Raw genomic sequence first — 10,547 nt, 5'->3', positions numbered from 1 at the left:
GCGGCGGCGCCTTTGATGTCCCGCCGGCGGCCCCTTTCATCCCCCCCCCCGGGTTCCCCCCCCCCCCGGGCCCTTTGTGTGACTAAATTTGGCAGGAGCATGGAGGCGCGCCAGGGCGCCCACGTGTGCGCCGAGCTCCCAGCTGAGCGGGCAAGGGTTTTCTTCCGGGTAAGGAGACAGCGGGGGAGATCAAAGAGTTTGGGGAGCTGGAGCCGAAATGTGCAGTGGAAATAAAATAAAATAAAAATAATACGAAAAGGGGGGAGGGGAAAAAAAAAAACAACCCAAAAAAACAACACAACCAAAAAAAACCTCCTCCGGCCTGGACGCGTGCCAGCCCGGAGGCACGGGGGAAAGGGGGGGGGGGGCTGCGCACATGGTGGGGAGTGACCGGCGGGAAGGAGCTGGTTTTCTCCGGGACGGGAAAAAAAAAAATTAAAAAAAAAAAAAATTCTTGCAAAGGGGGTTGCAGTTATTTTCTGAGAAGAAGAAAAAAACCCACCAAAAAACCAAACAAAACTCCAACCCTTTTGTTTAAAACCACCGGGCTGTGGAGCCCAGCGGGCTCCGCCTGGAAGTGCCGCCCGACGGCGCGTCCCTGCGCCCGGCCGGGCCGGGGCTGCGCGGCCCCGGGGGGGGAGAAAACTCCTTTATATTGACCGACAAACGAGCAAACAGCGGCAAAAAAGCCCCCCCCCCCCACCTCCGCGCCCGAGAGGCCAGTGCCAGTTCGGATGGAGCCTTTCTAGGCAAAACCTCCGCGGGTTTTTCCCCCCCTAGGGGGAAATGTCGAGGGTGGCCCCCCGAGGGGTGGCTGTGCTGGGGGGGAGGGAGGTGTGGGTGCCATTTGTGGCACTCCACGCTTGCCCTGCGGCTCCCCGACGGGACAGGCGTGCACCCCGCTGCTGAGGAGCAGCATGACTTTTTTAATGAGCTGTGAGGTGCATGGGTGGCAGAGCTGGGGTGCGGGAGGGGAGTCCCGGGGGGGCCCACCACCGCCCTGCCCGCCCCGGGCCTGTGGGGACGGCCACCCACCTCTGGGCTTCTGCTGCTCCCTCAGGACTGCAAAGCACAAAAAAGGATGTCGGATTTCAAAATCTCTCAAATCAAGATTTTACAGTGCCTTTGCAAGGCGATGTGACTGAATTATGCGTGTTCCCTGGCCCTGCATTTGCCACCCTACTTAGATAACATCCGTGATTTATGTGCAAGTTGAATATATAGGCTGAATTCCCAAATTCCTTCTGAGGCAAATAAATCCTCCTCCGCCAGGATGTGGGGTGAGCAGGGCCCGCGCAGGGCTGCGATGATTAGCCCCGGGCTCTGCTGCATTATTGCTGCGGTCTCCCTCACGCGCCACGGCTGTGCGGCACCGCTGGGGAGCCAGCCCTGGGCTGCCTCGGGATGCATGAATGTATTTAGAAATACGGACTTGTTCCTTGCCTCCAAAACAAGGATAATATTTCTAAGCGTCTTTTTTTGCCCTGTGAGATTAAATGCAACGTTGTGTGTAAGAGGCTCGCTGCCACAGGAAAAGCTGTAAATAACAGATCTGGATGGTTTGGGGGCAAAAACCAAAGCGCCTTCACTCTTGTGTTGTACCAGGCAGTCCCTCTGTACGGTCCCTTTGGCAGTGCAAACCCTTTCCAGTGCTTTTACTAACGCAAGGTCCAGACAGCTGGTGTGGCTTTGGATTTGGGTCCAGGTTTGGGTTGCAGACACTGTGGCCTAGAGCCCCATGACCCACATCCAGCTGCTCATCGGTGTGGGTCGCCTGCCGTGGTCTCCAGACACTGCTGGGGCTGTGGGGTCTCACATGATGAAGCAGTGATGCCGGTCCCCGGCAGCCTCGGGGGGATGTAGGCAGGGGTGGTGTGGGGAGGATTTCTCACCACGCACATCTTCGTTTCCCTCGTGGTGGCTAAAAGGGCTTCTTTCTGACTTTCTTTCTTTCATGGTTGGGCAGAGTCAAGAGGATGCTGCCGAGTGAAGGGAACAGTTCCGTATTTGCTGGAGATTTGTGCTTTGAATGGAGGAAAAAACCAAAAAGGGAATAATGTGTGCTGGTTTTGAAAACTCAGTTATTATGAGTCTTTATGAAATGCGGGCTCATTTTTTAAAATTATAACAAAGGGCATCCTGGCTGTGTTTCTAGCAGCTATATCAAAGAGTAACTGCACTTCTCATTTAAAGCTACTTTGAAAGAGATCACATGTAATAGGTATTAGGATATTAAGAGTGTATATGTGCTTTTTGCTTTTTAATTTACACATCCAGCTTTCCAGTTCTGGGATGCCATTAATGTTCTTAGCCCAGAATTACTCTATTTAAAGAGCTAGGTTTTCTTAGCCCTTGCGACAACATGGGCTTTATGAGATTTGAGTGGGCAAATCTCACCAGCGCATTTTTACTAGAAGAGCTTTTGTTTAGAGGAATGCATTGGTGGCTCAGATCTCACAAATACATTAAGTTATCTTATTTTGAGATTAAAATAGTTAGCAGTTCAGGGGCTGCTTTCTTCTTCGTTCTTTAAGTGCAAGATAAAATACAGGGGAAGTGGCATGGTTTATTCAAATAAATGGTGACAAGAAGTAGCTTGCAAACTAACCCTTACATAGAGCGGTGCCGTTGCAGGATTATTTCTGATGACTCATCAGATCAGATAATCCGCAGTGTATGGATAAAAGGGGAGGCAGGACTCAGAGTCAGAACCAAACCCAGAAAGCCACGCATGGGAGAATGCAAAATGTGAGGTTAATGTTGTATTAAAGGTTAAGACCTGACAGAGCACAGCAACGTGCTGCCCCCCAGCAGGGATTTTTAGGCTGGGATTTTTGAAAGGACCGAGGAGATGTTCAAAGGGAGTAGAGTACTACCTCCCTGAGGGGGCCTTTGAAAATCCAAACTTTAGTAGTTTTGTCGGACATTACATTTATGAGAGATTCTGGCTGAAGAAGTGTGTTTTAATTGCAGAGTAGCAGTTTTGCCCGTTTACGTCAACATTTCCTACTTTCTTAGAGGGGGAAGTTCTGCTCCTGAATAAATAAATGTTATACGTGGCCCAGGGCGGATGAGATTTGCTCCATCCCCGAGAGCCAGGATGCCGCACCCGGGGGCAGTGTCCGTGGGCAGGTTTTCAAAGGCCCCTCCAGCTGAGTCCTGCTTCTGCTCCTCTAGCTTTGCACTCAGCAGTGCCGGTGCGTGTCTCACACTGCGACTTCTTGGATGCCCCAGGGAAAGGCACTGAGGGGCTTTTGCTAGGGGTTTTGTGCACGCGTCGTTGGAAGCCTTATGCTGAAAATGTTTATTTCTGTTGGTACTTGCTTGTACAGTGCAAAATTAGTATCTGTAGCCCTAGAAGTATGTGAGGTGCTTTGTGGAGAAGTCATCCTTCTACAAAAGTCCTTGGCATGGCTACAGCTAGGCCTGTTTTGGAATTCAGCATAAACCAATTGATATATTCTGCCAAATATGTAACGAACATGCAGAGCTGACTGTGCACCAGGGTTTCCTCCTAGCTTTTGAAACGGCGACCGTTCCCTTTCTGTGCTCCCAACAAAATCAAAGCATCTTGTAATCCCTCGCTTGTTTTTAAGTGACAGTAGTCCTCTGTGCCCTGACAAATATTGCTGGCAGAAGCCTGGTAGCTCCAGACAAGGTCCTTTGAAAGAGGTGGGAGGGGAGGGAGGCTCTGCAGGCAACTTTCCAGCGGCAGCTGTGCACTAACGGCATGGGAGTGTGGGAGGCTTCTCCCGGGTTAGCAAGACAGTTCAGCAATGCGGTGAATGTGTGCTGCCAGTGCATGACTCCTATTTACTTTTTTTTAATTCTCTGACCTCTGTCTGACCAAGTCCGTCGCCCATACGCAGCTGGACAGGGAGGGGGAACAGCAGCCAGGCTGTACGAGGGATCTCGCTGCGCTCGGAGAAACACGCGGCACTCCCTCGGGGGAAGCGTTTGAAGCAAGTAACGAGGTGGCGAATTTTCCTTCTTGCTGAGGAAGTTATTCGGAGGTGGGTCTTATTTTAAAGTAGCATCTCCCGCTTCCCAGGGAAGTAACTGCCATTAATTTGCCTGAGAGAGGTATTAAACAGTAACAGCTGAATGCCACTCAAAGGCAGTGGTGTTTGCTAGGGAAGTGCCAGAAGATGACAATTAGGAGTTTGCAGGAGTCCGAGGTATTGTTCAGAGCCTTGTCATCTCAGCATCACAGCTTCACAGTTTCCAGTCTGGTAACGATCCAAAAATACGCGTCTTCACGGTGACTGGAAGGCAGAGAGGCACGGCGTGCGGGGACAGCAGTTAGGGCTCACCTTTTGACGAGGAGCGAGATCAGTCTGACTTGCAGCTGGCCGCTTCACCTTTAGCTCCATTCTCCTTTGCGTGGGCCTCGTGGGCTACTGTGTCCACGTCCTGGGAAAACGGGCGGTTTCGGCTTGCAATTCAGAATTTCAGAAAGGCTCTTTAGGCTGAGGGAAGTAAAGGGATGTGAGCAAAAGTCCTGCAGGCGTGGCTGGGTTGCCAAAGGAGAGCGAACCACCACAGGCGAGGAAGTTTGGGTCAAATCCTGCAGACCTTGACTCATAATTGCGCTGGAGCAGGGACCTACAGATGAGACCCTGAGCTGCAAAAGAGGGGGGCGACATTAAGGACAGCATGGGGTAGAGGAGAAAACTCGAACTGACAGTAAGTGAATGGTTGCTCTTACCATCACAGAATTCCCTGTGAGGTGCTGGCCTGGGTGTCTCAGACCACTTGTGGTTCCTGCTGAGTCCAGCCAGAGCTGTGGGTGCTTGACCCTCCTGGGAATAAGCCCTGCCTAAGGAGGAGGATGGTTTCTGCCCCGCTGGAGAAGGGTAATGAGAGAGAGAGGGACCGGCTGAGACCGACCAGGCGACTTGTGGAGGGTTGAAGCCAGACAGGGGCCAGATCATGGCTGTTGTTGCTCATCTGCCAGGTCAGGCCGTTACGCCATGATTGATCAGCCGTCTTCTGGCTTGCATATCTCTGCAGAAAGCCATGCTTTCTCTCCCATATCTCTGCAGAAAGCCATGCTTTCTCTCCCGTCTCTACCTTACCTCCTCTCCTGCTTTGTGCTGGCCAGAAGGAAGGAGTAGCTGCAAAACTTGCGTATCTGGGTGAACCTCCAGCAGCAGAACTGACCATCCTTGCCCACCCAGCAAGGCTTTTCAACAAAACAAGGGACTCCTGCTCATAATACTCTTCTTGGCTAAAAGACTTTAATAACTTTTACTAATTTCAGTACCTTTTTACACAACGTGTAATTAAATTATGAAGCTCCTTGCCGTAAAATGTTATGGAGGCCGAAACGATGAATGGATTCAGAAAAGGATTAGGCAAATTCATTTTGGCTATGAAACATGACTGGTCGGATACCACTTCCAGCTTGAAAAGTCCCTGAACCTGCAATTGCAGGCAATCCTTCCGGGCACACAAAGGTAACGCAGCAGAGGAGCGCGGAGTGGGAAACCGAAAACTGCAGAAACCGACCCAAACGCATGCTGTGACGGAAAAGTCAGATGTCTGCAACCCAATCTAACTTAAAATGAGATTTAATATATCAATCAAGAGGATCACCTTTTTTTCTTCAGAATTTGAATTTGCAGCGTGCCATCAGTCACTGGCCACAAGCTATAACCAAGATTAATACCAGCCGATGTGTGCATGCCTCTACTATGTTGATAATGAAGTAAAACTTTCCTTGTTTTATTTGTCTGTCCCTTGAGGAATTCAGTCTTTCAGACCTCTCTTGAAGCCAAGACTACCTTTTATAACTTTTATTTATGTTTGCTGACCAGGAAGCATCTAAATAGTGTTTCATAAAAAAAATCTTTATACAAGAAAGATCAGAAGTGTTGCATGGTATTTGTATTTCTTTAAAGAGGGTATCGCTGGCATGCAGACAGGCTGTGGCTCGACTTTATATGTCAACAAAAAATCATCCATGAAACATTCACCATAACAAAAATAATATTAGATAACTAGAAAAATTGGGTTTTAATGGGATTTAATTTCATTTGTGATACATTATTTTGACTTCCAGTAAACCTTTCCGTTTTCCCTTGAATGCAAGCAAACACCTTGTTATGTTGAGCTCTCTTCTTTTCCTCTTATGCACCCTGCATTTAGCTCTGATATGGGCGTAGGATTCACCAGATTATTTTGCATTAGAAGAGTGCTATCTTTAGCGAGAGCAATTAAAGCAAGGGGGCTGCAGGCCAAAGCACTAGAGCTGTATAAGGATAGCAGAAGCTGTAGATTAAGCTATATATTAATTACTCGGTTCCCTACTTGGAGCTACGAACAGCGAATTCTCTGATTTTATGTTGCATTTTTAAGGTAGTTTGTGGTTCACTAAACCCAACACATCAGGAGGCTTTGTATGTAGATATTAAAATGGTGGTGCTTTAGGAACTACTATGGTGTTTCGAAAAACAGCTGGGGCAGACTCCAGAGGCAGATCCAGAGGAAGGGTGCGGAGCAGCCTTTGCGAGCATTCAGGTCCGTTGCTTTATGCAGGCTCTTGTGCAGGCTTGCAATGAGCTGGTTTTATTTCATCGGCACCCCGACCTGTACTGGTGGATTTGATGTTGTGGGTCCAAACGAAGGTCTGATTCGGGCAGGAAGGTCTCCCCACCTGTTCTTCCCCACAGTTTATGGAGGTGCCCGTGCAGCCTCTGTTGTGCACAGGATGCTATCCAAATTAGCAGGTCTCTGCCCCAGGGGAGCTTCTGCTTGGAGGAAGCTCCTCCCTTTGAACTTATTTGAATTATCCTCATCTGGGGAAATGAATTATCCTTCGGCTCTTTCTCACCTCTCAGAAGCTCCCTGTCCCCTCAGTCACATTTTTGTGCCCCTTGTTATTGCTGCACATCCTCCCTATGAGCTCTCCCCGCAGCTGGGGAAGCCTGCAACATCCCCTGGGAGCTGCTGCTCATTTCAAGCCAGGCACCAGGGCAGCTGCCTTGTGCCCAACGCCCAAGCTGGGGGGGGGGGGGGGTGTCCTATTAATGTTACTTTGTTCAGTTGATCTGGATCTTGTAAAACATATGTGCCTTCAAAAGTCCTGACTCTGACCTGGGAAACAGGTGGCACCTCATAAGCCTTTTCAAAGGGAGTTCTCCTCATCTGCTGTGTAATTTAGGCCCCTGCATTAAATATAACTCAGTGTGGAGCAATGCCTGTAACGATCGTGCTTGGGCCGTCTGCAAGTCAGTTCAGCGGGGCTCTGTGTAAATGCAAGAGCCCCCACTGGGCACCCTCAGTCCCAGGCTGAGGGCCTCTGCCTGCTGTGGCTATCGTCTGTCACGCAAGCAAGGGATCCTTTGCGCCTCGCTCCCATCGAAAGCGCAAATAGCCATTCGCTATATGGCAGAGGAGGGAGCGGCAGTAGCGACAGTTTTCCCACTGGTTCTGAAATCCATCCCTATGATAATGGAGAGATTAATGTAATATAACGTAATTTAGTAAGCATGCAATAGTGAACATTTAACTCCTCTGCCCCTTTTGTTCTGCCAGGAGCCTAAATGTCGGCCGTCACTTGGGTGATGTGGAGAAAGCACAGCTTGAGATTGGCCCAGGTGCTCAGCATCCTTCAAGATCGCTGTGTGGCTGGAGGATCCCAGAGAGAGGCGTGAGCTCCCATCAGACCCAGGAAGAAAATGCCCGTGCCCCGATAGGACTGTTGGAAGCGGTTTCGAGGGAAGATGGGCCAGGCTGGCTGAGGACAGAGACCGCATGGCAGAGTGGCGTGCTTGGCGGAGGTGCAGGAGAGGAGCCTGGCTGGTGGGCAGGCAATGGGGGATCCATGCCGCCAGCCGGGCAGGGGAGAGGCAAGGAGGCAGCGGCTTTCCTGCAGGTGGGAATGCTCAGGCACAACCGGTGGCTAAACCAAGCAGTGCAGAAGAAGATGGATGGAAGATGGGGGAAAAATCCTTGAAAATGGCTCCCTGGCCATCCCAAGGCTGGAAGAGCTTGCTAGGTGTTCAGCTCTGAAAGCATAGCTTGTTAGAGGGTTACAGCAGCCCTAGGTCCAACTGCAAGACGTGACATAGCTTTCGCAATTGCCCTCTGGGGAGTCTTTCCCTCCGTGCTGGATGTTTTGGGAGCGCAGGCTCTTTTGCCTGTGAAGTTATGTGCAACAGACGGATGGTCTGAAAATTGCCCCAAGGTAACTTACTGTCTCTTGGTCTCAGTTTTATGAGATTCGGACATGAGGCCAACAAAGAAAAAGAAAACAGCATTGACCAAGACCTAGAAGTATTTAATGTCAATTGTTCCTCGGTAAAGGGGAGAAAACACGAACTCTCCACGGAAGAAGTCAAGGAGCTGATTGCCAGAGCTGCCGTGGTGCTGCTGGGTTTGCGATCCTGTAAGAAGTTGTTTGAAGGAGGCTGGTTGCTCATTCCTAATCTTTTGGCCTCCAGAACAAGGGACAATGAAAGAGTTTTCAGGCACATACTTTCAGCAGTCTTGGCAGCAGTTGCTTAAAATTAATCCTTACTCGTGGTTTCAGAGACTTGCCTCTTGGAGCAGGCCCATGCTATCCTCTGTGTTTGTACTGTGAGGAACACAATGGGACTCCAATCCCAATCGGAATCTGAATATACACCCATATGGGCGTGTGCGTGTATGTGTTTGTATACGTATAGCATATATAACCAGGCTGAACAGCTTGGCGTGAACATCTCTGTGGCCAAGGCAGTGGCCCAGGCAAGCAGACCCAGAAGGGTCCGGGTTAGCCCTCCTTTCACTGGGCCAGCAGAACCGCTCCCTGCCTTGCCACAGGAGAAACCTTGCTCTCCCCTCTCCCCCTGTCTTTGCTCAGGTGAAGTGTACTTGGCAGTTGCAACACTGCAGGTCCGCGATAGTCACAAATACTAAATATAGGTGTTATATTAATTTGTAAATGCTGCTTATGCTCCTCCATTAGCTCATGGGGAGGGTGTTGGCAGCCTGGTGGGGGCCTCTCAGAGCAACATCACTCCTTTTGGCCATACAGCACAACACAGTGTGCGGTAGCACTTCGGTTTTGAGGATTGAAAATATCTTTATTTCAACTAGACAGCCAAGCCGGAAAGCTGTGAGGGATTTTCCTGCGGGGAAGTTTTTAGCCCTCTTTCTGGAAAGGCGGGAGGCTGCCAAACCAGGCCATTTTATTTGTTGTTACCTCCTTGCCCTGGCTGCGTTTAGTTCATGTAGCTGTGGGGCAATGCACGTACGCCTAGCCAGGCTAGTTTGTTGGCTACACTTTTCCTTTCCAATCAAAGGTTTTCTTTTGTGCAAGTTACTGTATGTGAAAACAACCTGTTGCTCTGAGTGGCTGGGCTATACCGTTAAGCATACTTACTTAACCCAGGAGGGTTTCTGTAAAGAGTCTACCATCTGTTTAGTAATGGTGAGTAGGTCTGCCCATTCAGACACGCCGGTGTAATGGGAAGACATTATTGGCAGGAATTTTGCAGGAATACTGATTTATTTCATTTACACAAAAATGATAAGGACAGCTCTGTAAGTTTGTAAGGCTTTAAATGCTTGAATCAAATTAAAATATTAGAAGAACACAAAACTGCTCACTCAACTCTGCGAGCCCAGCTCCGCTCTCAGGAGCGCGTCTCTGCTGACTTCAGCCTAGATATATATTATTGCAGTGCGTGAAGAACCTTAGTTGATGCTGTCCTGGGAAAGGTGGGGAGAGCTCTCCATAAAGCTGAAGGAGCCTCACAGCAAATGCTGTACACTGGTGCCCTTCTTCCTTCAAACTTCTTAGCATCTGGCTCAAGCACCTCTGCCAGCTGTGATGATTATGGAGTAGCGCAAGCAGAAAAGCTGCAAGCCATTTGGAGAAAAAAGTAAGATATCACGTGGAGGTATCAGGGACGCTCAATAATTGCACCTGTGTGTTATTGAGCAACCTCAGTTTTGAAGTGGTGCTGGCCATTTCCCTGATGTACTGGCAGATCTGACCCATTTCTCTATTGCTAGCAAATTCAGAAATCATTTGACCTGAGAATCAGTCAAACATACCATCCCATCATGTTCATGTGCTTTCTTGTGTGTTTTAACCTAAAAATATTTTTTCAGCAAGATTTTGGAGCAAGATTTATTTTTTGTTCCTTTTAAGCCAATTTGGAGCCAGAAAGGAACAAAAAAACCTCCAAACCCCAAATGAAATGGTGCCATTGAACAAAGGGGCTCTTGTTTGTAAACTTCCATTTTAAAGTGTTATTGCATATTCTACTGGAACAGTTTTTCATCTTTCACTTACACAGTCCAATTTTTTAAATACTAACCTATTCAACAGTCAAGTACTTTTTAGTGCCTTTTTGAGCATCTTTTCAGTGCTGCATCCCTCCTTCTCAGAAAGCTGAATTTGCCTTTCTCCCATGTATTGATCCTCTTAGATAATGTCTCCAATGAGAAAAATAAAAGAGTATTTCAATTTGCAGAGGAGCAAAGTTAAAGAGACTGAGCTGAATTGTCCTGTAATCTGTCAGCCACAGAGCCTTCATCACTTAATGATCCTC

General features: G+C 48.9%; 1 protein-coding gene across 1 annotated transcript in view; it reads left to right on the top strand.

Annotated features, from left to right (window-relative positions):
• RPL34 (ribosomal protein L34) overlaps nucleotides 1-10,547 on the top strand; it is a 179,450-nt gene continuing 168,903 nt past the window's right edge. Inside the window, exon 1 of the mRNA XM_069783029.1 lies at nucleotides 1-11. The gene's annotated coding sequence lies outside the window, so the exon portion shown is untranslated. The remainder of the gene's footprint in view (nucleotides 12-10,547) is intronic.

This window comes from Haliaeetus albicilla, chromosome 1, assembly GCF_947461875.1.
Source record: "Haliaeetus albicilla chromosome 1, bHalAlb1.1, whole genome shotgun sequence".
Classification (NCBI taxonomy): domain Eukaryota; kingdom Metazoa; phylum Chordata; class Aves; order Accipitriformes; family Accipitridae; genus Haliaeetus; species Haliaeetus albicilla.
The sequence above is the reverse complement of the archived record's forward strand: the minus strand, read 5'-3'. Positions and strand labels throughout refer to the sequence as shown.